This window comes from Oryctolagus cuniculus, chromosome 10 (assembly GCF_051225735.1).
Source record: "Oryctolagus cuniculus isolate XC-2025 breed Fujian yellow rabbit chromosome 10, ASM5122573v1, whole genome shotgun sequence".
Taxonomy (NCBI): Eukaryota; Metazoa; Chordata; class Mammalia; order Lagomorpha; family Leporidae; genus Oryctolagus; species Oryctolagus cuniculus.
The window spans coordinates 35,388,760-35,412,133 of NC_142876.1; the positions used below are offsets into that span (position 1 = coordinate 35,388,760).

Genomic DNA, 23,374 nt, shown 5'->3' on the forward strand with positions numbered 1-23,374 from the left:
GGAGGAGAGGGCTGTGCAGGTATCAGCACAGGAGATATACAGGAAATCTCTTTACCTCCTGCTTAGTTCTGCTGGGAGCCTGAAGCTTCTCTAGAAAATAAAGTTTGTTAAAACAGAAACAGCAAGAGAAAGATGAAGTTTAAAAAGTAGGGAGGCTGGGGCCGGCACCATGGAGCAGCAGGTTAATCCTCTGCCTGCCGCACTGGCATCCCATATGGGTGCCAGTTCGAGTCCCAGCTGCTTTTCTCCCCATCCAGCTCTCTACTATGGCCTGGGAAAGCAGTAGAGGATTGCCCAAGTCCTTGGGCCCCTGCACCCACATGGGAGACTGGGAGGAGGCGTACGGCTCCTGGTTTCAGATTGGCACAGCTCCAGCCATTGCGGCCATCTAGGGAGTGAACCAATGGAAGGAAGACCTTTCTCTCTGTCTCTCCCTCTCACTGTCTGTAACTTTACCTCTCAAATAAAAATAAATAAAATCTTTTTTAAAAAATTAAAATAAAATAAAAGTAGGGAGGTACAATAGTGTCTCCTTATCTGCAGGGGATACAATCCAAGACCCTCAGTGGATGCCTGAAACTGCAGATACTACCTATTATAGTTTGGAAATGGTTAGGGTACCCGCGAGTGTCCAGTGTGATTGGAGGTTTGATCTGCAGAGTAGTGCTACTGGGAGACAATGAGATCTTTAGGACATGGTGCCCAGTGGGAGGTCCATAGGTCACTGCAGGTATGCTCTCAGAAGGTAGTTTTTCCTGTGATCTTTTCAGTTCTTAAAAGTTAAAAAAGTAGCAAGCCTGTTCCATCCCACTTTCTGTCTACTCCTGATTTGGGATGTAATTACTTGCCTGCCCCTATAATCACTCTTGCCATTAGTAACTGGCCAAAAGGAAGCCTGTGCCAGAGCCTTCCCTATGCCATTTGGCTTTCCAACCTCCAAAACAATGAGCTAAATAAATCTCTACTTTATAAGCTGCCTTACTCAGCATCTCATTGTAGTGATGAAAAGCTAACTAATACAGTACCAAATCCTATATATACTGTTTTCTTCCACAGTATATACTTATGATAAAATTTAATTTATAAACTAGGCATGGTAAGAGATTAGAAACAATAAGTAGTGATAAAATAAATAAAATACTGTAATAAATGTTATATGAATGTGGTCTCTCACTCTCTTGAAAGAGTCAAAACAAATATTAATATTTTGATTGTGATTGATTAAATGTAACTGAAAACAGAAAAAGCAAAACCATGTATAAGCAAAGATAAAGCTGTCCCACAGAACTAGAAGTAAAGACAAGATAACATTTACATTCCCTGTTCATTCACTTGCTGTGGACTTCTTAGTCACACAATTAGACATAGTGATGGGGCCAGTGTTGCGGAGCAGCAAGTTAAGTTGCCACCTGGGACATTCCATATGAGAGCACCAGTTTGAGTCGAAGCTGTTCTGCTTCTGATCCATCTCCCTGATAATGTACCTGGGAAGGTAGAAGATGATCCATGTACTTGGGTCCCTGCAACCCTCATGGGAGACTAGGATGGAGTACCCACCTCCTGGGTTCATCTTAGCCCAGCTCTGGCTGTTGCAGCCATTTGGGAATGAATCAACAAACAGAAAAACACTTTCTCTATATATATGCCTTTCAAATAAATAAATTTTATTTTAATTCTTATGGGACTATGTTCATATATTCATGATATGTCCCACACTACCTTCCCCTCCTCCTTCTTTTCTTATTTTTCTTTTAATTTTTTACAATGACAAATTTTCAAATTGCTTTATAATCACAAGCTTAATCCTCCACTAGAAAAAGAACTGAACAAGTAGTAAGTAGAACAATCATTGTTCCTCAAGAATGTAGACAAGGGCTACGAACAATAATCAAATCTCAAAATGTCAATTTCACTCATACTCATTACATTTTTTGTACTCTGCATATCAGTTACCATAAATCAGGGAAAACATATGATATTTGTCCTTTTGGGATTGGCTTATTTCACTAAGCATAATTGCCTCCAGCTGCACTCATTTTGTTGTAAAAGACAAGATTTCATTCTTTTTTAAAGCTGAGTAGTATTCCAAAGAAGAAATAATCATAATAAACTGGATGGCCATCATTCAACATTCTTAGGTTTCTCTATTCCTTAAACCCAGAGATTCGGCCTGTGACTCATAAGAGAATGCCATGTTACTGGGTGGGGTCCAGCCCAGGCCTGCTTTCACCCCTGGGAAGCCTAGGCAAATCCCATGGTCCCTGGCCATCTTCTCAGCTGGTAGTAATCATGTGCCCCACATATTACAAGGATGTAAAAAAGCTGAAGGAAGAAAACGGAAGAAAATACACTGTCAGACCTTCAACAGCCTCAGATGCCCAGGCATGAGAGTCGCTGCCCAGATGCAGCAGCTTAGGGCCATGGCCTCACAACAGCAAGGCAAACCGGACAATTCCAAAGGCTGCCCAGTCTGCCTTCCTCCAACAGAACTCCCTAACGTGGGCCGCTCTGGACCTTCAGGTGCCAACACAAATGACTCCACCTCTAAGAGGTTAACAGGGAGAAGGTACTTGGAAGTTTTCTGCTTTTAATTTCTGCTTAATGACTTATTGGCCAGGGCACTATCACCTCGTCTCACTTAACGGCCTTTCTTGCACAATAAACTGTGCTTGGCGCCCACCTCAGCCCACAAACCCTACAATTAAGTGATCGTTTGTCCTCAGGAGCTTGACAGGAACAGGAGTCTGAGGCAGGCTGGGAGGAGCCCAGATTTATTAAAGTCATAAATAACTTGAAAGCCCCCACCAAGCTGCTGCCTCCCCTTTCTTATTTACTTCCTTTTTGTGGCTTTTGAGATGGGGATCTGGGAGACTTAATTGCCTGGAAAGAAAGTTGCTAAGAACTGCACAACACTCACAACCCAGAAACAATAAAATAAAACTGGGAGGCTCTAGGGCTACAGCTTAATAACAGTTCTGCTGCTAGATGGGCTGGGCTTCTTGGCATGCGCTCACTCATTCTGTTTCTAGAAGGGCAGCATTCGCTCTCGGGTACATAAATGCACTCAAGTGAGAGGGAGAGCCACCTGGCTGGCCAAAAGCTCGCCTTCTAAGATGAGCTTCTTACTTACATTTCATTTGTTGTGCAGCCTTTTACACTGTTTTAATTCTAAGTTTTTGTCTTAGAAATCATTGGCAAATATTCCTTTGATTGTTGAAATTCCTGAAAATTACCCTGTACTTTTTATATTTTAAATGAGATTTTTCTCAGATGTTCTATCTCATTTGATCACAAAACTTTTAAACTATTATTACCATATATATTTGTGGGGCTGAAGAACAATTTATCTTGCCAGAACTCAGTTGTCTAGGATTTTGTGTATCAAAACATTATATAATATAAAAACATTAAGTAAGGAAACCGTTTTCTAAAAACTCAAAATAAATGTCAAATATACACAAATCAGTGTCCATTTTATTTTACACACAACTCCAACATTCCCAGGCTAGAAAGTAGCAACCCCTCCCCTTCAGGCTCACTATTAGGGGTCAGTCACTCCTCCTCCTACTTCCCTTGTCCATGTTAATCTTGTGAAAGTCACACGATATAAAAAGAGCCTTTTTGAAGTGAATAATTTTGTGGTGTTTAGTATATTCACAGTGTCATAAAACACTACTTCTAGATAGAAGCATTTTTATTACTATAAAATAAAAGCCCATACTCAGGGAAGGCATGGTGGTACAGTGGGTTAAGCTGTCCATCAGGATGTCAACATCCCATCTCAGAGTGCCAGTTGAGTCCTAGCTACTCTGTTTCCAATCCATCTTGTTGCTGATGTGCCCATGTATCTACAATAGCACTCCATAGATTCGCCTAGAAGTTGAAACTTTCCATTCACATTTAGACAAAGATATTGTGAAGAAACCTTGATTTTTGTTAAGTGTTAGATATAAAATATATTTTCAGATATACAAGGTCCTCAAAATTTTTATATTCCTATTCCTACTTGGACGTCAGAGGCAGACTAATTTAGGGCTGTTGCTATCCTGTCTTGTGCTATGACATCAACTTTTCCAAATAGGGGATGATGTTAAAACAAGGGATTAAATCAAATAAAAAGAAAATACGTAATTTGTGAAATACAGCATCTAAACTGAATGAAGATCCAACAAGCTTTCCAAAGTTAAGAACAAAAAGAAAGAAGTCCTAGAATAACAGTTGGGCACGATGCTTACAGAGCAAACTCAGATAGATGGAAAATGAAATTTTTCAGGTGAGATGACTCCAAGAAAAAAAAATGGAATGGGCAGATCATCTCCTACAATTGACCTTATGAAAAACTGTATTGGAGGCTATTTGAATAAGAGGGAAAAATTAGTACAGAGAAAATTAAGCAGATTAAAAATTAAGACAATTACTAACTAAATCACTTAACAAGATAAATAAAAAGTAAGATAGCAATCAGAATATATTATTGGCATAAAAATGCAAATATAATGCTTAATTTATCCAAAAGTTTATTACATAATAGTATCTGATAGTGAAACAAAGGAGTTGTTAGAATAAGACAGCTTTAGTACCAACTACCATAAAAGATAGCATATAAATATTTAAAATAAATGAATTAAAAGATAGAAATGTACATGAACATGTCAATTATTGATTGATGTCTTAACAAATCATTCCTAAACTCAGCAATTTAAGATAACAACCATCATTTTATTGTTATCTCTCGCATGCACAGAATTGATTTTATCAGTAGGCTTGGCCCTCATCTGGGGTTGTTGGCTGAAACAAACATGGACTCTACACCACGAATGTCTTCAAAGCATGATTTTCTGAGATTTCTTAGGTGGACAGCCCGGGATTTCAATGTCAACTTGGAAGTTGATCATTTTTATGACTTGATCACTGAAATCATAGTGTGTCACTCCCACCAGTCACAGGCCCCCATGACTCAGGGACAGGAATTAAATCATCTCTCAGTGAAGGCCATCACTATTTCACTGCAAGAAGAGCACATGATTTTACTGTGGCCAGCTTGAAACAATACTCAACTGTGGAATGAGCATTTGGCATAGTAGTGAAGACACTGCTTGGGATGCCCACATCCCACATGAGAATGCCTGGTTCATCTCCATACATTCCAATTTCCATCCAGCTTCCTGCTAATGGGCACACTGGGAGGCAACAAATGCTGGCTCCTGTATTTGGGCTCCTGTCACCCATGTGGGCAACACAGATTGAGGTCCAGGCTTCTGATCTAGCCTTGGCTGTTTTACAGGCATTTGAGTATAAAACAGCACATAGATCTCCTGTGTCTCTGTCTCTCAGCCTTTCAAGTTAAATGAAAATGAACTAAAATTACAGAAATACATAAGCATATATATATATACATATATACATATATGCACATATATTCCAGAAGGAAAAACTAAAGATGTTAAATATTTGCCTCTTGCAAGGGAAGATTGGGGTCAATTCTGAAATTATTTTGCTTCTTAAAATAATTACACATATTACTTTAGTTAAATTTGGTTTGAAACAGAAATAAACTAGTATTACTCTTTAAATAGTTACATGAAGCCTCAGGTACCGAGACATGCCATTGGTTTGTGTGTTTATGTCAGTCATCAGAGCTCTGTCTCTCATATGCACTCTGCATAGGCATCATAGGTCAACCACCACAGGTCAGCATAAACTCTTTAGAAGGGTCTTCATATATGAGAGTCACAATTCTCCATTCATTGACAAGTAAGTCAACCACAAATGTGTCCCAGCCCCAATGTATGTGAATAATATTGAATGAAGAACACAGGAAGTCAATGATTAAATCTATTGCCAGCAAAATTCTAGTTACAAAATTCTAGAAATCTAACCTAAGATATAGAAGAAATTCTTAAGAAATTTGTTCCTTGAGATATTAGCTCAGGAAATATTAAATGCTTGCATTCTTGAACCCAAGGAGCCATCACTTAATACTTGGAGATCATTTCATTATTCAAAATCTCTCATTGTTGCATTCTGGTTTTACAAACCATCTGCTCTAATGACATTACCCTGAGCCACGGTGGAAGCAGGTGGACTCTTGAGTTGAAGAGTTTGGGCTGACAGTCTGGGGGAAGACAAAGCTATTAGGGTTCACAAGACAGAGTGCCAAAGAAAATAAATGTTACACAAAAATAAAATTATGAATATCCACAGAGGGGTTCCCATCAGAATGCTTGTGAGGAAACTAGCAGAGGCTAGAGCAAAAGTAATCTGAGATGATTCGGTGGAGCGATGCCTGGAAACCACACAGGACTGGGAATAGTGCCTGGTCCCATATGCCAGACTAGAAAGCCTCGCCATTTGCATGACAATGTGTAGAACACTTACAAGAATAATTCCCCATCAATAGAGAATCATCCTTAGAGAAAATGCCATTCTTTCCCTATAGAACAAAATTTCAAAACATTAACGAAAGGATCAAACTGTTTCTGAGTAATTGAACTGCTTAATAAAACATATTTTTTTAAGATTTTATTTATTTATTTATTTATTTGACAGGTAGAGTTACAGACAGTGAGAGAGAGAGACAGAGAGAAAGGTCTTTCTTCCGTTGGTTCACTCCCCAAATGGCCGCAACGGCCGGAACTACACCAATCCAAAGCCAGGAGCCAGGTGCTTCCTCCTGGTCTCCCATGCGGGGTGCAGGAGCCCAAGCACTTGGGCCATCCTCCACTGCCTTCCCAGGCCACAGCAGAGAGCTGGATTGGAAGAGGAGCAACCAGGACTAGAGCCTGGCGCCCATATGGGATGCCGGCGCTGCAGACAGAGGATTAACCTAGTGAGCCACAGTGCCGGCCCCCAATAATATTTATGAAAATACAAAAATACCTGGCACCCAAAAAAATAAATTCACAATGTCTGGCATTATACATAGAATCCAGAAGATACATCCCTAATGAGAAAAATACGCCAATGGAATCTAACTCATAGCTAACAAAAAAAGGTTATAATTAACAGAAAATGAAATTAGAATAGTTATTAGAATAACTAGAAAATATTGACATAACAACTTTTTTTTTTTTGACAGGCAGAGTAGACAGTGAGAGACAGAGAGAAAGGAATTCCTTTGCTGTTGGTTCACCCTCCAGTGGCCGCCGCGGCCGGCGCGCTGCAGCCGGCACAGACATAACAACGTTTTAAAACATAACATTTTAAATGCAACCAAAGGAAGACTCTAAAAGGAGGAAAGAATGCAAAGACTTGAGGATCCCTGGGTTTTCTTTTCTTTTTTTTTTCTTAAAGGAAACAAGCCATCTTTATAAGGCTATTTGTTTATTCAGTCATCTATTCACTTATTTGAGAGACAGAGGAGAGGGACGGAGAAAAATTGAGTTCTCCCATCTGCTGGCTCACTCTTCAAATGTCCACACTGACCAGGACTGAGCTTAGCGAGAGCTGGTGGCTAGGACCTAAATCCCAGTGTCCCCCATGGATGGCAGAAACTCAATCACTTGAGCCATCACTATTTCCTCTCAGAGTCTGCACTATCTGGAAGCTGGAGACAGGAGCAGAGCCAGCTATCAAACCCAGCCACTCTAATGTTGGATGCAGGCATCTTAACCATAGGACCAAATATCCACCTCACCTTCCAGGTTTTCTTGTTGTCCTGTACATATCTAAAAAAGCCCTCAAGAAACTCAAAACTCAGAACATACACAAGCAAAGAAAAATGTTCCAAGAAAATATTGCCTCACTGAAGGAATGGGGAAAGATCAGCCTAACAGAAAGAAAATCTTTTTGACAGTATTCTAACACCAATGGAAAAATACATTCCCTTTAATTTTTTAATTTTTTTTTTTTTGACAGGCAGAGTTAGACAGTGAGAGAGAGACAACAGAGAGAAAGGTCTTCCTTCCATTGGTTCACCCCCCAAATGGCTGCTACGGCCAGCGCGCTGTGCTGACCCGAAGCCAGGAGCCAGGTGCTTCCTCCTGGTCTCCCATGCAGGTGCAGGGCCCAAGCACTTGGGCCATCCTCCACTGCCTTCCCGGGCCACAGCAGACAGCTGGACTGGAAGAGGAGCAAACAGGACAGAATCCAGCGCCCCAACCAGGACTAGAACCCTGTGTGCCAGCGCCGCAGGTGGAGGATTAGCCAAGTGAGCTGCAGCGCCAGCCATGGTAGGGTCTTACAAATAGTTGATCAACCAACCTTTGTTAGTGGAAGAACACAGTACCACTCTAATCCCTATCCCTGGTAAAAAAAAAAAAAAAAAAAAAAAAGAGCAAAAAACTGGGCTTACATATTCACACAGAAGTAACAAGAACATACAAGTTGGTTCTTGACTTTCTCCAGGAAGTTGTTAGCAGGCCCAACAAGAAGCTAATGTCCACACCCATTTATTTGCAATAAGGCAGGTGAGTAAGCACTTTTGCCAGTTTAGGGTCATCAAGAACCAGCAAGGAACTAAACATTCAACCCCAATCTGGATTTATGCACTATCACTTTATCTAAACAGTGACTTTATGTTTAAAAAGAAGCTTAAATAGAATCCAGAGTTCCACAAAATAATACTAAAAATGTCCAGAATACATTTGAAAATCATCCGTACCAAGAATTAAGAAAATCACAAATTGCATGAAAAGACAGTGTACAGATGACTACACTAAAATGACTTAGATGGTAGAATCTCTGGCTAAGATTTGAAAGCAGCCATTTTTTTTTTTTTTTATTTGACAGGTAGAGTTAGACAGTGATAGAGAGAAACAGAGAGAAAAGTCTTCCTTCTGTTGGTTTAACCCCCAAATGGCCGCCATGGCCGGCACTGTGCTGATCCAAAGCCAGGAGCCAGGTACTTTCTCCTGGTCTCCCATGAGGGTGCAGGGATCCAAGCACCTGGGCCATCCGCCACTGCCTTCCCGGGCCATAGCAGAGAGCTGGACTGGAAGAGGAGCCACCAGGACTAGAACCCAGCATCCACATGGGATGCCAGCACCGCAGGCGGAGGATTAACCAAGTGAGCCATAGTGCCGGCAAAAGCAGCCATTAAAAAAAAAAAAAAAAAAAAAAAAAAAAAAAAAAAAAAAAAGGACAGCGCTGCGGCTCACTAGGCTAATCCTCCGCCTTGTGGCGCCAGCACACCGGATTCTAGTCCCGGTTGCTCCTCTTCCAGGCCAGCTCTCTGCTGTGGCCAGGGAGTGCAGTGGAGGATGGCCCAAGTGCTTGGGCCCTGCACCCCATGGGAGACCAGGAGAAGCACCTGGCTCCTGGCTTCAGATCAGCGTGGTGCGCTGGCTGCAGCAGCCATTGGAGGGTGAACCAACGGCAAAGGAAGACCTTTCTCTCTGTCTCTCTCTCTCTCACTGTCCACTCTGCCTGTCAAAAAAAAAAAATAATAATAAGTCAATTAGGAATCATGAACACTGCAAAAAAAAAAAGGAAAATAGAAATCTTCAACAAAGAAACAGAAAGTAGGAAGAGCGCCAAGAGAAAATATAAAAATAAGAATACTCAAAATAAAAACCTCACCACAGGCTCAAAAGTAGATTGGAGATAACAAAGAAAAGAAACGGTGAACTTAAAGACAGGTCGATAGAAAGTGATAGAAAAGGAGGAAGAAAGCTAGAGCAAGAAAGAAGAGGAGGGAAGGGGGAAAGGAGAGGGGAGGGGGGAGAAGAGAGGAGGAGAGAAGAGCAGAAAGGAGGGGAAAGGGGAGAGAGGAGGGGAGAGGAGGGGAGGGAAGAGGAGGAGTGGGGAGGAGAGTCAGGAAAAAAGCGCTTCAGGCATCTGTGTGACAATAACAAAATAATATTTGCATAATTCTAGTTACACAAGAGGAGGAAAGACTGCAGGTCTAAAAATACATTCAAATAAACAATGACTAAAAATCTCTGAGTTTGGTGAAGGGACTAGATCTAAAGTAAAAAATATTAGTAAACACCAAACAGAATAAAGCCAACAAATTCACACTAAGATGAACCATAATTAAACTTCTGAAAACTAAAAACACTCTAAAGAAGTTAATCTTCCCTCAGAGAGGGAAGGAACTTCAAAAGAAAGCATATTTCTCATCTATACCACGGAAGCCAGAAGGAAAGGCATAAACGTGTCACAACACTGTTCAAGTGCTGAAAGAAAAGAACTCTGACCTGTGGTGAAATATCCCTCAACAACATAGAGAGAAACAGTCATACTCAGACAAAAGGAAAGTGAGAGAAAAGTTCCTACGTGAAGGAACTTCCGAGCAAATAGGAATTATATCAGGAAACTTGAAGAAAACAAATAATGGAAAGGGTTAAATAGGAGTAACTAGATTATCTTTCTCCTCATGAGTTTTTAAAGTTATGACTGACAAATGAAGCACAAATTACAACATTATCTAATGCACTGCTCAATGTGTGCAGAGAAGTTACTACAAACATTTGTTTTAAAAGTGGAGACTAAAGGGATTTAAATAGAAATTAAGTTCTTACACATCACTCAACGCAGTAAAATGTAAGCAGGATACAAGTAGACTGTAGTATGTTACATATATATTTTAAATACATATATATTAAAGTTTTAAATTATTTGTATTTATCTGAAAGGCAGAGAGACATAAAGTGAAACTGACACAGATAGACAGAAAGACACCTTCCATCCACTAGTTTTCTCCCCAGATGCCTGCAGCAGTAGTACCTGGGCCAGGCTGAAGTCATCTTTACTCCCCAGAGTAAACCAGCAGATGGAAGATTCCCCCCACCCCATCTCCCATAACTCTGCCTTTCAAATAAATAAAATAAATCTTTATAATTTTTGCAGTGGCAAACAGAAATATGAAAATAATGTTCAATTTCATATGTCATTGAGGAGGTGAAAATTAAAAAACTGAGATACTACAACATACCTTAGACATACAATTTTAGAATAACTAAAATCTAGAACACAGACAACACCAAATGATGTGAGCGTGTGGAACAACAGGAACTCTTGTTGACAGAGAGATGCAAAAATGATATTGCTGCTTTGTAATGAAGCTTGGCAGTTTCTTACAGAATGAAACATACTCTTACCAAATGATACACCCATCCCGCTCCTTATATGATTACCAAAACGAGCTGAAAACTTACATCCATACAGAAACTTGTACAGGAGTGTTTATAAAAGCTTTTTTCTCAAATGCCAAAAATGTAAAGCAACCAAAATGTCATTCACTAGATGAACAGATAGGCAAATCTTGGTTCATTCATGCCAAACATAATTACTCAGAAATTTTCAAAAATGAGTTATTGTCAAGAAAAGAGATGAATAATTTTTTTAAAAAAAGTTGTATCTATTTTTTATTTATTTGAAAGGCAGGGGAGGGAGAAAAATGGAGAAACAGATGAAGAGAAATCTTTCATTCACTGATTCACTCCCCAAACGCCTTCAATAACCAGGGCTGGGATAGGCTGAAGCCAGGATGCGCAAACTCCATCTGGGTCCCCCTGTGGGTGACAGGATTCCAAGTACATGAACCATACCACTGTCTCCCAGGGTGTGCATTAGCAGGAAGCTGAATCAGAAACAGAGCAGGGTGTCCAGGATAAGCATCCCAGTAGGATGCAGACATTCCAACCAGTGCCTTAACTGCAGTGCCAAATGCCTGCTTTGACATGGAAGAATCTCATATGCATATAAGATTCTGTGATTCCAACTGTACAGTGTTCTGGGAAAGGCGAAACTGTAGAGCCAGTGAAAAGGTCAGGGATTCCCAGGGGCTGGGAACAGGCAGGAGGAGGGAGGAGGGAACAGGTGAAACACGGGGAACTTTCAGGGCAGCAACAGTTTCCTTATGATACCATAACGTTGAATACATGACACTATGCATTTGTGAAACCCACAGTACAACACAATGTACAACACAACGAGCCTCAATTAAACTGTGAGCATCAGTTAGTAATAACGTATGTCAATACTGTTTAATCAGTTTTAATATATGTCACCACAGTAATGCAAGATCTTAATAACAGGAAACTAGAAGGAAAAGGAAGATACGGGGACTCACCTGACTGTGATTTTTTTTTTTATCTAAAACTGCTCTAAAAAAATAAGTCTTCTAAAGATAAAGGCATTTTTTAAAAGCTGATCTCAATAACAAGCATGACAAAAATATTTATTATGCACACTATCCACAAAAAAGCAGCAGTGTGGTAACCTGAGCTATACCAAGCTCACAGCCAATATTTGTTTATATTTATAAACTTGGGGGTGGGGGCGCAGCTGGACTAGAGAAAGGCAATCAACCAAACTCAGATAAGCTAGAAATCTGGATACCGTTACATTGTTCCTGTCTCCTGCAAAGCAGACAAAATGAAGTTTCAAGACAGTTCTCCTTGTAACTTACTCTGAATTATTATTCTTGTTAATAAAACCTAATCCAAATGGTATGCTTTTCCATCAACAGTATTATTTTAAATGCTTATTCTTTCTTCTGTAAGCCCATATATTGTCCAAGATGTATGATTTCTTTTCTTGATATCTATATCCCCTTTAATTATGTAAATCAAAGCCCAAAAGAAACAATCCAATCTTTAGTAAATTACTTAATAAATTCTGGCTTCAAAATTCTCATCCTCTACATAGAGCAGCTCATATTAACCACATTAAATTATGGCTGAAAAAAGAGGTCATAGAACACTCAGGAATATATAATATGGCTTTTTATTTTAGTTATTCAAGAGGGAAAAAAATAAAACAATTTCAGGCTCTGGGCCAAGAAACAAGTTCTGGGTGCAGTAGGTAGTGAGGCCCTGCCTCTAACTTGGTGGACATCGCCATCTAGTGGAAGTACTTTGTTTTTGATTTTTCATTTTACCAACAATTAGTTGAATGGCTCCTGGAACTGGATTTAACTGTGCATCAATGTGCATAAAACTGTAGACAATAGTATTTGTTCTGACTTCTTAGTGACTGTGGTAAAAATTATGAGGCTTCAGGATATTTATTATAAGTTCTTATCAACATTTGAAAAGATGAAAGTTAATTTTTGCTCTAACAGCAGAATTCTCAAAGCCCCATGCATTCAGATAAATCTAGCTGGAAGCTATTGGTTTTCTCTCTTCCTAGAACTGTGGCACTAAGCCTAATTAGTGCATCTGAAAGTTTATGAAGTGACTGGTTAGAGCCCAATAACCTTTACTGTAAGTGGCCCACACAAGCCAATTATGAAGGAAAATCATGGGCACAGTTCTGATACCACCATGGGTAAATCTCCAAGGAGGCTGGAGCAGGAGCCAGACAAACCCTCACTTGGACTTCTACTAGAACTAGCAGCAAGGTCATGCCTGGGATTCCACAGCGATTGATGTGCCCTGTCTAAGGCCCTCTAATTGCTTTTTTCTTGCCTCTGGGTTTTCTTTGTTTCCCCCTCTCATTTATATTCAAGGCCATGATTGGAAGCCTTGAACAGATATGCAAAGTGTTTCTTAAATGTAGACAATTGAAATATAAATGTTCTTCTCATGCACTATTAATTATTTTACAGCTTCCCCAAGCACATTTCTTATAGAGACTTAAATGGTGACCATAAAGAATGAAGAGAATTATTCCAAGAATTTTTTTCCATCTCTGCTTCTCTGTTCCCCATTCCTCCCGTCTACCAGCACTATATCTCAAGAAAGAAAACCACATCCAATATACAAGTGGCCTCTCTGTTTTAGCTGAGATTGAAAAGAAAGCCCCTTCCTAGCAAGAGGCCAGGGAAGAAGAGCCGGTGTGGCCTGGCTTTTAACCCACTTCCAAAGGGGCGTGGTTAATTAGCCTGATTGTCTGGTGGGAACCCAGGTGTGGCCAGGTAGGGGCATGAGGCCACACAGGGGCGTGGCAAAGGCGTGGTCTTCCAGTTCACAAATCTGATCAATTTTAACCTGTATGCCTGCCTACTTCATTCCCCCCTCAGAGACTCCAGACCTTAATCTTAAGGGGATGTTGATGGGCGTCGAGTCACCATCTTCTGTAGCAACTTCCTGCTAATTAGGGGTGCAGACCCTGCCTGTTCTTGGTCTGGAAGTCTCTACCTATCTCATCTAATGAGTTCACGTCATGAGCTGGATCTCTTTCAGTCACTGCCATCCTCAGTGTCTCCTGCATGGTCATCATTATTCTCAGAAGCTGCTGGGTTCTGCTGGGTTATTTTAGATATAAATGAAGGTCCATTGTCACTCTGGAGTGACCGTGGGAGTCCAAAGCGTGGCAAGATGTCTTTCAACACGGCTTTAAACACCTCATGTGCTTTCTCTATTCGGATCGGAAAGGCCTCTATCCATCCTGTAAAAGTATCAATATAGACTAGAAGGTAGGCCGGTGCCGCGGCTCACTAGGCTAATCCTCCGCCTTGCAGCGCCAGCACACCGGGTTCTAGTCCCGGTCGGGGCAACGGATTCTGTCCCAGTTGCCCCTCTTCCAGGCCAGCTCTCTGCTGTGGCCAGGGAGTGCAGTGGAGGATGGCCCAGGTGCTTGGGCCCTGCACCCCATGGGAGACCAGGAGAAGTACCTGGCTCCTGGCTTCGGATCAGCACAGTGCACTGGCCGCAGCTTGCTGGCTGCAGTGGCCATTGGAGGGTGAACCAACGGCAAAGGAAGACCTTTCTCTCTGTCTCTCTCTCTCACTGTCCACTTTGCCTGTCAAAAAAAAAAAAAGAGACTAGAAGGTACCTATAATTACTTGTAGGGAGCATATTGGTAAAATCAACCTGCCAATCTACACCTGTTTATGTTCCCCTCCTCTGCACAGGAGTCAACAGGGTAGGTGGCCTTACATGGTGAGGGTTATTCTGTAAACATAGTGGCCAAGAGCGAGTCACTTCCTTTATGACCATATTTGGTACCTTTCCTCCAAAAGCTCGGGAGAACAGTTGTACTAAAGCATCTCTTACTAAGTGGGTAGAGTTGTATAATTTTCCATTAAGTGGTCATTGGTAGCATAATTCTGTGATTTAGCATCCACTATCCATTTGCGTTTGTAGTATAGCCTCGCTGTTGGGCCCATTCATTTTCAGGCTCCGTATAGTGAGATTCCTCAGCTGCTTCCACAGATTGAGGTATAAGGGCCATTTCCAAACTTTCCTGTGTAGCTGCTCTATCTGCTAACGCATTTCCCTGGTTAATATAATTATCTCCCTTCTGATATCCCTCGCAGTGGATGACGGCCACTTCTAAAGGCTCCAGTACTGCCTGAAGTAGAGCCAGTATCTCTTTTCCATATTTAACAGGGCAACTCTTCGCAGTCAGTAAGCCCCTCTCTTTCCAGATGCTGCATGTGCATGTAACACAAGGAAAGCATATCTATAATCTGTATATATTTCATCTGCCTTTCTAACTCCTTCCTTCATATAGCTGCTGCCATCAGTAAACCATTCGGCATCTGGCTTTTCCAAGGGCTCACCTCGTAGGTCTGACCTACTAGAGTACACCTGCCTAATTCATAAAGAGATTTTTTTTTAACCTTGGCAGTTAAAACAGTAATATGTTTGTCATGTGTTTCTTCTACTCCCTGGCCCACACTACCCCAGGAACACAGAGTACAAAAAATACATGTATAACCTCTAGAAGACAACCTCTGCTTGGCTCCAATTTGGATTTTAGGCCCAGGGAGACACTTAGGATCTAACTTGAAGGTTTAGCTTTCCCCAGGGTTCATATCTCAAAGGAGAGAAATTCTGTTATGGTAGAACTCCCAACTCTAAGCAGTGCATCAACTGCCATCACTGAGCCACTATAAAACAATGAGTAACATGGGGACATAGCGGGTAAAGCTATGGCATAACAGGTAAAGCCACTGCCTACAGTGCCAGCATCCCATACGGGCTCCAGTTCAAAACCCAGATGCTCCACTTCCGATCCAGCTCTCTGCTGTGGCTTGGGAAAGCAGTATAAGGTGGCCCAAGTCCTTGGGCCCCTGCACCCGTGTGGGAGACCCAGAAGAAGCTCCTGGCTCCTGGCTTTACACTGGCTCTGCTCCGGCCCAGCTCCAGCCATTGCGACCATTTGAGGAGTGAACCAGCAGAGGGAAGACCTCTCTCTCTCCCTCTCTCTCTCTCTCTCTCTCTGCCTTTGCCTCTCTGAAATCCTGTCTTGCAAATAAACAAATAAATCTTTATTAAAAAAAAGAGTAACATACAATAGGTTCATGGAAATTATTATTACATCAACAAATAATGTGTAAGCCATTTGCAAAATATAGTTCTCTATCCATCTTTCTCGTTTCTATATATCTTGAAAGAAGAGGCAATGATACCTTTTGTTTCCGATTATCTTCTTAAGGATATATAGAGAGCTAACACCTTAGAACACATCTCCCTTCAGAGTCAAGGGCAGGTTTGTTTACTGCCCACTATGATAAAAATAATGATGCCCCCTGCAACAAAGACTAGGCAAGTCTGCTTGCAGCCCATTATAAAATATTAAGGTTTCCTAAGTTCAGGGCTTTTCAGCTGTGACACAAATCACTATTTGTGCACCACCTACCTGGGCTACTCTATACTGCCTCAGAACTGGAGGGCCAAGGGGAATTGACATGAACATGAACTCATGCTACTTGCTGTGGCATCAGCAATAAAGCTCTTTTTCTCTAACTCAGGGTGCTTTCGTCTTCTTTCAATGCCCAGGAAACTGTGGCAGACCAATTTGTTAGCTTGTAAGTAGGGTAAAACTCTCAGATCCGTCACAGTTCTTGATATTATTGCTTCAAATTTGCTTTCTAGTCCTTCCAATGAACCTCCAGATGGGCCTATTAGGCAACCAAGTGTGAGAACTTATGGAGCTTTACCTCCACATGAAAAGCTGCTTAGAAATCCCAAACTTCACTGAATCTGCTATCTATTTGATGTCAGAAAAGAAACTGCTTATTTGAACTAGACTAGCTTATTTTCATTAACCCCAAGACAAACTGGGTGTTAATACTTGTATGTATAGACAAACTACCCTCTTATTTGAGCTTTGTCCCCCAAATGGAAAAAGCATGAGGAATTAATAATCAGAGATACCAGGTCTTGGTTATCCACTGCAAACCTGGAACATTATATGCACCATTTCAAATTCTCACAATTCTTGAAGACTTTTCCATTTTACAAGTGTTGAATCTAGGGATCAGAGATGTTAAATACCTTGGGAAGATCACAGGGCTAACAAGAGACAAACCTGGATTAAGAACTGAATCCTGTCTGACTCCAAGCAGGTTTTGCACTACTGTGTTATTTTTGAAGAAGTTGGACAAAAGGCCATCTTCAACAGCAAGATGTTTGTAGCCAGAAGTCTCTCTGTTATATTCTACTGTCTACATCATTTGTGAAAAGAGGCACTGTAATACCATGGAGGATGGTGGAGTACTTCAAGTGAGATGAAGTGGACCCTCATATCTTGGGGCTCAAACCCACAGTGGCTTTAAATTCTTTCCTTATCTGAATATCAGTTTTATCATCTGTAACATGTATAATTTGTCCTTCCTATTAAATAGACTTGTGATTTAGAATAAAAATCAGAAAGCAGTAATACAGACAAAAGCACTTTGTTAATCAGGTTTGCTTTCATTGTAGAACTTAAAGACATAGGCTTAAACACCTCTACTCTTTTTAATCTTAGATTCTTTAGGTCTTGGGCCGGCGCCGCGGCTCACTAGGCTAATCCTCCACCTAGCAGCGCCGGCACACCGGGTTCTAGTCCCGGTCGGGGCGCCGGATTCTGTCCCGGTTGCCCCTCTTCCAGGCCAGCCCTCTGCTGTGGCCCGGGAGTGCAGTGGAGGATGGCCCAAGTGCTTGGGCCCTGCACCCCATGGGAGACCAGGAAAAGCACCTGGCTCCTGGCTCCTGCCATCGGATCAGCGCGGTGCGCTGGCCGCAGCGCGCCGGCCGCGGCGGCCATTGGAGGGTGAACCAACGGCAAAAGGAAGACCTTTCTCTCTGTCTCTCACTCTCACTGTCCACTCTGCCTGTAAAAAAAAAAAAAAAAAAAAAAAAAGATTCTTTAGGTCTTCAAGAATGCCTATTTAAAATACAATGGAAGGAAGGTTGCATTTAAATACTAATCAGTGTCCAGTAAAACCCAGAATAAACCTTTGAAGATTTGTATTTACATTAGGCATGCAAGTAGGTGGTAACAACAGACAAAGTAGTAGGAAGTCCTCTATTTCACCAATTTGACTAAATCTAGCATTGACCTTAAAAGGTCATAAATCCCAAGTGCAAAAGGATTCCTTAGAAACTGCAGTGAGTCCAATCCTGAGTTTTCATCTTCATTTTAAATATTAATTTATTTTCCAAATAGAAGTGCAGTACTAAATCAATGAAGAACATCCATCTGATAAAAAGATATGCAAATATCTTTATAAGTATACAGTATCATCTATAATGTTGACAGGTCAGATAAAGGCACCAACTTTCACTGAAAACTCCAAATTCCAAATACAGGATGCAAATACAGAGAATATGTCTTATCTTCAACACACACACACACACAAACACACACACAATTTTGTTTTCAGCTCCATAGATGGTTATAAATTGCATATTAATCATGTACTCTTTAAACTCAATCCATCTTTAACACAAAAACTGACCCAAATATTATAGGAATCTTTAAATGTCAAGACATGGATTTCAAAAATCAATAGATAATCAAAATTTCCAAAAATGCCCTGGAATTGCAAATAGGGCACATATCTTTTTTGAATTTGTTAAAAAAATCAGTAAAAAACTATCCAAACAAGATGACAACAACAACAAAATAAACCTGGTCCAACATTTGATTGGCAAGGGCCCACCCCACCAGTTGCAACCCATAGCAACTTGAATGCTTCATCAAGCATTCTTTTTCATTTCCTTAATAAATAATTGAGGTGTGAAGGCCCCAATGGCAGTGGAGCAGTGGGTCATTTCCACCTAACGAAGGCAGGATGACAGCAAAAGTATTCCTAGAAAAGGCACTACAAGTGATTGGCTAGGAGGCTCTGACTTGGTACAAACCAGCCCTGAGCTGGGAGTCCCTGAGCTGGGAGATGATTGATGCTTCAGCATCTAATTTCCGAAGGGAAGGTGGCTGTAGAGAGAGGTCCCAATTTGCAGTTCCTTTGTTCTTATGTGTCCGTGAGCACTGACCTTCTACTCTCTCCTCCTTGTTCCCTTCTCTCTCTCTCCCTCAGGCTGTCCTTCTCCACATCATTCTACAATAGCAAGAGAAAAATCACAATAAAAAGAAAGAATAATCAGGGTCAAAAGATCAGAGGGCCCATCTCTGATCTGTCTTGTGTGGCTGATGAGGCCTCAGGCTCCAGGGTATCTGACAAGACATCAATGGAATCAATGTGGCTAAATTAAAACGTGCAGAACATCCCACATTTTACACGCAGCTATCGGAAGAGAGGAGACAAAGCCAGGAGGATATGAAAGAGCATGTAAAAGCTGAGCTGGTGAGCAAGGCTCCTGAAACTGGCAGACAGGGAGTCAGCAGAAGCTAATAAGGACCTAGGCAAGTAAACAAGTGGAAGAAACAATTAAGGAAAGTGAATACCAATTTCAGTACTTATTAGTTCAAGTTCCCGTGGGGTAAAGGGGAGCATTTTCTTGCTGTAAAGAATGTTCTAATTTTATAAAATCTGGATTACACAGAACCCCTAAAAATGATAAGATTTGGGGAGAACCAATGATTTCACCTAGGCAGATTGGCATCACAGGCCAATGAAGATTCAACATTCAGTGAGCACACAGGGCCAGGCATTACCTGAGCTGAGTAGGCATACTTTGCTCCTTTGGGTAGCATTAGAACACAGATTACAACTCAAGGCCTAAAATACACTATAACCCATCTACTGATAGGTAGAAATTTATACCCATGGGCTAATGAGTTGACACCTTAATTCCTATTGAGTTTCAGAGTCCCTTTAACTCTGAGCCAAATCATTTAGACACTCTGAGGCATGACAGAGATTTTAAAATTTACTGTTTCTTGAAGAAAGGATTATTCAATGTATTTAACAAGATGGTAGGTTCTATTAATGTTTGTCCCAATTTGGCCAAATGTATATGTTTAATATTTCACTGCCCTATACTGTTCTCCTCATGATGTCTAGCTCAAAAAGTTTCGATAGTACTGTTTCACTAGGTATTTTTGAGAAAGTTAATAAACCTAAAATACTTAATTCTTCTATTCCTGGTCCCAAGCCTCTTATTCAAGAGTAATCCTCTTTCTTTTCTCACTGCTCCTACCACCTCTTGGCCCAAAGTCCAGAGAACTAGAAGGACAATCCTGAAGCAGCATCTGAGAGCTGTTATTTACATGGCAATTACCATTTGCCAAGATCTATCATAAGGGCTATATGTGCATTACCTCACACAACCCTATGAGGTAGGAACTACTATTATCCTTATTTACAAGTCTAAAGGGTCTCTAGAGTGGCCTGCTTAGACAAATATGGTCTACAGAGAAAAAAAATTAGTTTAAAGATATTTACTCAAGACAGAAAAAAAGAATAGATTCCGAACCCAGTTCCTCAGTTTCTCCTGTGTGCTAGCATCTCCTCTGGCCCAGCTTCTGCTATAGCTTATCTTCTCCTATAGTCCAGCGCTGTAACTAAATATTAAAGGAAAGAGGCCATAACTCAAAACTCTAGGAGTCCCCTTTGGTAAGGAGAATGTTTGGTGAACTGGTATCTGACTCCAGTCTAGAAAAGTCAGAACAAAAGAAGGTTTATGCACAGCTTAGTAGAGAGAGTAGAGAATCATGACTTTGGGGGGCAAAGAATACATATAAGTTGCTCATGGACCAGGTAAGGGCCACATGGATACAGAGAGTTGGTCTACAGCCATGTTAAATCTCATGTAAGAAAAATGCCAGGAAGGGTAATAATCCAAGAGAATGATTGTGAAGACAACTGCCAAGAAGGCAGCCAGCTGGAAGGAATCATTGGTGGCATAGTCTCTAAGAGAAGCCTCTGAAAAACTGCCCAACTATCCACAAGAGAAAGACACTGCCTTAAAGCCCACCTGACATAAGTATCACAAAACTGTCCCATTCAAGCAACAAAGTCCCCAGGCCCTTACCTCTCCTTCCCTACCCTCGGTATCTTTGAAGGATCAAAATCCTACCTTAGTAAAATAGGATGGGAGAGGTATGGAGAGAAGATGGAAGATGATCTCTCCCACCTTTGTCTTCCCTGGCTAGAGGGTCCCTGCCTGTATCACACCCACCTGGGCAAAGGAAAGACAGCAACTATAACATACAGTGAAGCTGGAAACTTTGGATGCTTCCTGGGACTCCATATTAGACTGAAACTGCTCTGTGATTTAAAGGGATTACAGGACATTTTATTATTGAAACATGAAAACCCAAGAGATTTGTCAAACTGTTATCCAAAGACATACTGAGAATTCCCCCATAGAGAAAGTACACAGGGTTGAGACAGGCCAATGAAGTTGATTCCAAGATTACACCCCATGAGAGTTGCTCGTTCAATAGCTGTCACTCAGAGGATGAGCTGACAAGCCCCAAATCACAAAAGCAAGAAGCTGCAAAGCTGGGACTATGATTCTCTGATTCCATGATTTTCCTTTTTTTTTTTTTTTGGTCTATAGAGCAGGAACCAGATACCTTAGCACCCACAAGTTCATGTAAAACATGCAGGTCAACTTCATTTTTAAAACTAAAGAATAAAAACTGGATTCAATTTTTCTGCAAAAACACTCACTGAAAAGAAAGTTACAGAATGTAAACACCACTTAAAGAAAGGGATTAAATCAACTAAGCACTGACTGAGAACTATAATTCCTTGAAATTATGTTAATACCATTCCATATGCACTTCTTAATTACTGATACATGTTTATCCTCTATTTTCAGAGTTGAATTTCTAATTTACTATAGTAGCACTGCAAGACAACTGAATGTGATAGAGAGCACAACAAAATAGACAATAAACACGTAAAACTAACAGATACACATCTAAGTACTAATTTGACAAGTTGCTATAAGAAAACAAAAGACAAGGGAGTGCTGAGATAAAGAATAATAAAGGAGACCTGTCACTATAGGTTTGTCAGGAGAACTATCTCTGAGGGGTGACATTGAACCTGAGCCTCAAAGGATGAGCACACAGCTATGCAAAAAACCAGGACCAGTAATCCAGGCAGAGGGAATGCCATGTAAAAACGGCAGAGAAGGAAAAGAGTTTGGAATATAGATGGAAATGGCGCCGCTGTGTCTAGGGACAAAGTGGGGGAGGTAAAAATGAGCTTGGAGAGATCATCAGGGCCAGGATGCAGAGACCGTGATTGGGAATGGCAAGAAGTACTTTTCTTTAAGTATCTGGAAAAGCATGGAATAATTTTAAGCACAGTGATGTGATCTGATTTACATCTTCTAAAACCACTAAAAGTGCTCTCTGAAGAATGGTTTAGAGGAAGGAGCAAGGAAAAAAAAGGGAGACTGGTTAGAGAGTGACGTGATTATTCTGGCAAGGGGTGACATCATTTTGCTAGAGCAGCAGCAATTATAGCGTGGAAACAGTCAAGACTGAGGGATACTTTCAGGACTGTGGACTGTTTTATATATAATGAGGGAGAGGAGAGAATCAAATCAAGGATTATGATTTGTGGTATGAGAAATGATGGATGGTGGTACCATGGGAAAGAAGGAAAAGCAGTAGCCTCGGAGGATGTGCTGAGATCTCTGGGGGAGATAATGAGAAACAGAAGCAGTTTGTTAAGAGTGTGGAGTTCCAAGTGGAACTGTGACACAGAGACAGCTCTGGGGAATTGACCATCATATAGATGGTATTCAAAAGCAGAGCAAGGGGTGAAGTTATGTAAAGACAGAGTATGGGAAAGGAAGAGAAGGCCAGCCGGAGAAGGAAGAGACTGAGCTGTAGCTAAGGGAGAGGTGGGAGAAAAACCAGGAGCTTGCAATGTCAATAAAGCCAAGAGAAAACAACAGGTGAGAAAAGAGAGATCAGCCAGCACTCTTGACTACCACTGAGAATCTGATTAAGACAAGGAGAGACAGGAGCCACTCTCCATACCAGGGAAATTATGCCTCAAAAATAAATCTCAGGAGCCTGTGTTGTGGCATAATAGGCTAAGCTTCTGCCGGCAGTGCCAGGATCCCGTATGGGAAGTGGTGTGTGTCCCGGCTGCTCTACTTCTGATCCGGCTCTCTACTATGGCCTGGGAAAGCAGTAGAAGATGGCTCAAGTGCTTGGACCCCTGCACCCACGTGGGAGACCTTGAAGAAGCTCCTGGCCCCTGGCTTTAGATCAGCCCAGCTCCAGCCATTGCAGACATTTGGGGAGTGAACAAACAGATAGAAGACCTTTTTCTTTCTCTCTCTCTCTCCCCCTATCTCCCTCCCTCCCTCTCTGTAACTCTACCTCTCAAATAAAT

At 41.2% G+C, this 23,374-nt stretch overlaps 1 long non-coding RNA gene across 5 annotated transcripts in view; it reads right to left on the reverse strand.

Annotated features, from left to right (window-relative positions):
- Nucleotides 1-23,374, reverse strand: part of LOC149123736 (uncharacterized) — a 56,997-nt gene that overhangs the window by 19,804 nt on the left and 13,819 nt on the right. The window contains exon 3 of one of the 5 annotated variants that reach the window (XR_016214051.1): nucleotides 18,374-19,165. The exons of the other annotated variants lie outside the window; for them this stretch is intronic. This is a non-coding gene — a long non-coding RNA (uncharacterized LOC149123736). Of the gene's footprint in view, nucleotides 1-18,373; nucleotides 19,166-23,374 lie in introns of those variants that run through there. 5 annotated transcript variants of the gene reach the window in all.